Source organism: Chrysochloris asiatica, unplaced genomic scaffold (assembly GCF_000296735.1).
Source record: "Chrysochloris asiatica unplaced genomic scaffold, ChrAsi1.0 scaffold00115, whole genome shotgun sequence".
In the NCBI taxonomy this organism is placed as follows: Eukaryota; Metazoa; Chordata; class Mammalia; order Afrosoricida; family Chrysochloridae; genus Chrysochloris; species Chrysochloris asiatica.
The window spans coordinates 5,775,555-5,781,678 of record NW_006408633.1 but is presented as its reverse complement, the minus strand read 5'-3'; the positions used below and the strand labels follow the sequence as shown (position 1 = coordinate 5,781,678).

General features: G+C 38.0%; 1 pseudogene; it reads left to right on the top strand.

Moving 5' to 3' along the window:
• LOC102824238 overlaps positions 1-6,124 on the top strand; it is a 187,508-nt pseudogene that overhangs the window by 1,002 nt on the left and 180,382 nt on the right.

Here is a 6,124-nt window from a genome sequence, read left to right as displayed (position 1 = left end):
GTCTTCAGCAAAATTTTATGTGACCCCCCTCCTCTAAGATTGAAACTCAAAGGGAAGACATGAGCAGGCATGTAAACTTCTGAAAACCACATTGGTCTACTGGTGAGTGAAAGAGGGGGAAAGGCAGCAATGAAGAAATGGGCTAAGTTCAACCATGTTCCATAGACTCCTGTTGACCTGGAGATGTGAGGGAGAAGAGGAAGGGCTGGTTGATCCAAAATGTGGTGAGACCTGGAGACACCTGCGCTCATGGTCAAGGACATAGTCACAGAGGGCTAGAGCTGAGAGTGAAGCATCCAGCTGACATGAAGTGAAAGAGGGCACACAAGAACACCCAAAGTTGCAGATAGTACCCACTTGACCTAACCTTGGTGGCTTGATAATCAGAACTCGATTAGAGGAAGATTAATAATAATAAAAAAAGAATAAAACAATTTTTGATAAAAGAAATGAACCTGATGAACTTGACTTATACTCATGGAGGTAGTAACTTACGTGCTGAGGAGTTGGTTCTGACTCATAATAACCTCTTTTTAAAGGAGCTTGCAGTCTTTACACAGATTTTCAGAGATGAGAGGCTAACGAAGTGTTATTATTGTCTCACTCTCATATTCAGAGACTTTTAAATGTGTTTTTATCTTTGCTGCTTAATCTGTAATGATGAATATTGATAATTCCTAGTCAAGTTGGAAGAAAGATGATACCTTGGCAGGACAATGATAAGACAGCTGTGAAAAGCTAGGGTCTTTAATCATTTCTCAAGGCATGATTGGCATCGGAGACTGATTATAACAAGGAGATAGGTCACAAAACTGATCTATGGGCATCCGCTTCTTCGTTAAGTCTTGGATGCATCCCTTCTTAAATATTCATTTCTGTGATATTGTTATCATCTGCCATCAAGTTGCCCCCAACTCATGGTGACTGCGTGCAAAACAAAACACTGCCCAATGCTATGCCTTCTCCATGATCAGACCACTGTAAGCCACAGGATTTTCATTGTCTGATTTTTGAAAGGGCTTTTTCAAACTTTCTGTTACAATAATAATATTTCTTGTCTCTAATCAATGTAACAGCAATGACTCTTCTCTCAGCAAAATCATTGGAATAATCCTAAATGCAATTACATCATGTCATCTTTAGAGGCAAGAGCAGTTTTTATCCAGTGTCTAGAAGGTTGAATCTAAAGTATTGAAAGTCTTCCACTTACTTTCTCTCTCCTAAATCAATTTCTTCATCATTCTTTACTACACACACTCTTCACTACAACACAGAAACGCAATTTAGGGTCCTTTGCCAGTCTGCTATTTCAGAGAATGTGCTATTTACTTTTCTGGACTCTCCAAAATCAGAGTCACTCAACATCTGACTTTACATTTATTTTTCCAGGAAACATCCAATGGCTAAATCTAACAATTCACATTTCAACTCAACATGCCTTTAACTGATTCACATTCATATTGATTTGCTTGCTAACTTGCCTATTTTGGTTTATTCTAATCTAGTTGTGCTGTTTTAATATTTCACGTGTTACATTCTAACTTAAATTTCCTTGAAATCAGAAAACATGCCCTCTATTCTTACACACACTTTTCTCCATTCTCTCTCCTCAACCCCCAAAATCAGTTTGGTTTGAATTATGGGTCTCTACCAATCAGATTCTGTATTACCTTTAGCAAAACTTTACTCGCTTGAGATATCAAAGAGATTGTCCGATGATTTCCACATTATGTTGGGTCACCTCTCTTTGGAATGGGCATAAACATTGATCTCTTCCAATCAGTTGGCCAGACAGTTGTCTTCCAAATTTCTTGGCAGAGATGAGTGAGTGCCTCCTGTTTTGAGTTTTACTAAAGGTAGTACAGAAATGGCTACAATCATACATTGACAGAGAACTTCCAGAGGTTCAAGCTGCATTCAGAAGAGGCCATGGAATGAGAGATATCATTGCTGATGTGTGATGGATCTTGGCTGAAAGCAGAGTATATCAGAAAGATATTTACCTGTGCTTTATTGACTATGCAAAGGCTTTAGACTGTGTGGATCATGACAAGCTATGGACAACATTGCAAAGTATGAGTATTCCAGAACACTTAATTGTATTCATGAGGAATCTGTACCTGGACCAAGAATCAGTTGTTCGAACAGAACATGGGAACACTGGACGTTTTAAAATTAAGAAAGGTGTGTGACAAGTTTGTATTATTTCACCATACTTATCAACCTGTATGCTGAGCAAATAATATGAGAAGCTGGGTTTATACTAAGAAAAACGTGGCATCAGGATTAGAGGAAGACTCATTAACAACCTGCGATGTGCAGATGATACAACCTTGCTTGCTGAAGGTGAAGAGGACTTAAAACTTTTTATGATGAAGACCAAAGAGCACAGCCTTTGATATGGATTACATATCAATGTCAAGAAAACAAAAATCCTCACCACTGGACCAATAAACCCCATTCTTATCAATGGAGAAAAGATTGAATTTGTCAAGGACTTCATTCTTCTTGGATCAACTATCAACACTCACGGAAGCAACAGTCAAGAGATCAGACGACGTATTGCATTAGGCAAATCTGCTGCACGGGAACTTTTTAAAGTGCTGAAGAGCAAAGATGTCAGCTTGAGGACTAAGGTGTGCCTGACCCAAGTCATGGTATTTTCAATAACCTCATATGGATGTGAAAGCTGGACAGTGAATAAGGAAGATTATAGAAGAATTGATGCCTTTGAATTATGGTGTTGGAGGAGAATACTAACAGTGCCATTGGCTGCCAAAAGAACCAATAGATCTGTTTTGGAAGAAGTGCAGCCAGAGTGCTCCTTAGAGGCCAGGATGGCTAAGCTTCATCTCTCATACTTTGGACATATTGTCAGGAGGGAACAATCGCTAGAGAAGGATATCAAGCTTGGTAAGATGGAGGGTCAAAAAAAAAGAGGAAGACCCCAAATGAGATGGATTGGCAAGTGGCAGCATCGATGGACTCAAGTGTGGCAACAGTAGTGAGGTTGGCCCAGGATCAGACATTGTTTCGTTCTGCTGTGCATAAAGTCGCTATGAGTCTGTGCCAACTCAATGGCACTTAACAACAACAACCAATCAGATTATGAAATTTGTCGATTAAATCTCCTACCAATATCTTTGAATGAAACAGAATATAAAAGAACTGAACACAGAATACATCATCCACAGTAGAGGCATATCTTGCTTAAATTCTGACAGTTAGGGTTGCATTTCATAAAATATATTTCTTACTGTGAATCATGGTCAGAAAAGTTTGAGAAACATGATCAGAGATTTAGTAAATATTAGTCCTAAGTAAGAAAGTTACCTTTTGTACATTTATCCCAATCCACCTAGCAATTGCTCCAGATTCCTAGCTTGATTATTGTGTTTTGGTCTTTGATGTCACCCTTGTTAGCTCCAAGCAGCATCTAAGGGTCTACCAGGCACTGCAGGATAATTCACTGGATCACAAAGTCAGTTTGAGTCACTATGAGTCAGAATTGACTTGATGGCACTTAAAAACAAAAAAACAACCCCTTGGATCAAGGAATCTTGATGGCACAGTGATTAAAGTCTTGGTTGCTAACCAAAAGGTCCAGTTTCAACCTATTAGCTACTCCACAGGGGAAAGATGTGGCAGATTGCTTCTGCAAACAGTACTGCAAACAGTATGCTTGGAAACAGTGTGGGGCAGTTCTACTCTGTCTTATAGGCTCACTATGAGTTCAAATCAACTCAGTGGCAATGGATTTGGGCCTCTTGGATCTCAGATGATATCACCCATGGGCATGATGCTACCCACACTGAACACCTTGGTCTCGATGCCTTTCTCCACTACATTGTGCCATGTGCAAGCTTGTCCAAGAAAAAGCCCAGAGTTGATAGTGCTATTACTCCTGACATATAAAAATGCTTACACCTGGTTCTTTTTGTGAGCAGGGTCCAACGTCCTTTTTCCATGTTAGTCAGTCCTTTATAACTGACTTTATTACGTAATGGGGGTGGGGGGAGGAAAGGACTCAGGAAATTAACATTTCTTGGGGCTTCCTGGGAGTAAAACTCTAATTTGTAAAGGAGCATTTACACTTATGACCTTGAATTAGAACTTAGCTGAATTTTGAAAATAGACCAGCACAAATTAAGCATTTTTGGAAAAAATAAGTCCTGTGAGAAAAAATTCTCATTACTAGTTATTATCTGAGATGATAGCTGCTATAATACTATTCAAAATGAGTACTATTAAATGAAAATTATACTTCAATTTAAAGTTTTTCTTAGTTTGGTTTTATACAAAAAGAAATAAATTAAAAATCAAAGTCAATGGACCAATCTTTTTTTTTTTTTTATTAAACTTCCCCAATATAAATACTTTTCTTTAAAAATGGCCTGGAAGAGGCTAGAATCTATAATTGTTTGGTCAGATGTAGAAATTAGGTGTTCATTTGGGGAAACTTGCAGCATTTTGCATAGCAATGGTGATAATCCATATTTCCACATATTTGTACAATTATAATCTTCCATAGAAGTTTGCCCTGGAGCCATAAATGACCATGTTGGTGCCATGAGTTGCTCTCACAACATTTGGGAAATGATGATCATATCCTTATCTTATTTGTTGTCATTTAAGCAATGTAGAGAAAACAACATATAAATGAAGCTTCCTTTACAGAGACAGCTGTAGCTTGATGAAAGACTGCCAGATATCTATTTATGTGTTAAGCAGACACAAGTGGGAATAGAAATTCCATGGGAAGTTGAGGGATACCCTCTCTCCCCAGCATACTCTGATACCTCTGTCTCCCCTACAGTCTTGTTGTTGTTTTTAGGTGCCATGGAGTTGGTACCAACTGATAGCAACCCTATGCACAACAGAATGAAACACTGCCCAGTCCTGGGTCAACCTCACAATTGTTGCCATGCTTCAGCCCACTGATATTGCCACTTTGCCAATCTTGGCATCCCCAAAATTTCCACTGTTATCGAGTTGATTCTTACTCATAGAAGTCTTTACAACTTGAAACTCACAGGAGGAAGTGGGATAGTGTTGGTCCATGGTGGGGATTGCAGTCATTGATATGAAACAATGGATATGGTGATCTACTTTAGAAAATTAACCAATGAAAACCTATGGATTACAACAGAACATAGTCTCACTTGCTTGCTTAGAACACATCATCAGTAAGGGTCAATAGCTAGAGAAGAACATGTTTGGAGAAAAAGAGGGCCAACCAGGGGAAAAGTGGCATTCAATGAGATTATACTAATACAATAGACATACCAATGGACTCCACTATGCCCGTGATCATTAGGATGACATAGGACTGAGAAACATTTCATTCTGTTGTATACCAGGGTATTTCAAAAAGTTTGTAGAAAAATGAAATTAGAAGATAATGAAATCTTTCCATGAATATTTTGAAGCCCCCTTGTATAAGGTCTCCATAAATTGCAGTAAACTCCATAACAGCTAAATAGCTATCCAGCTCCAAGTCAATTGAATGTTGTTAAATAAAAGAAAGAATGTAAATGGTGAGTACCATAACAAAAAGGTGCTAGAGAGTTCAACGGTTGGTGAAAGCAACCGTTGGAGGATGGTTCAGAAGAGAAAAAAATAAAATACAGAATAAAAACCTGTATAAAATATAAAATTCTGTATAAAAACCGTTGGATGGAGGATTCAGAAGAGAAAATTTTTTATATGGTTGTAAATCATAGATAGTAGTGTGACTAGCAGATAAGATTCTGAAAGGTAAAGGAAGCCAATTCTTCTAATACTATTAAATGCATTTTACTTAAATGAGTATTTCTTAAAGAAAAGCTTTAACTACAAGATATAAACTTTATAGAATCCCCACTGAATAGTTTTCATTTTGTCTAAACAGGTCTTATGCCATATTAATCTTATCTTATTGGATAAGATTCTTATTCAATAGTGAGTAATTGTTATCACGACTAACTGCAATGATCACAACTATAAAGGTAGAAGTTGTGTAACATAAAGGGGAGAGTAGTTAATCTTACAGTCCAGGAACAGAGGACCCTAGGACCATCAAGGGAGAAGAGCATAAGTGGAATGTGGGACCCTATCCAGAGAAGCAGCAACACCAGAGATAGAG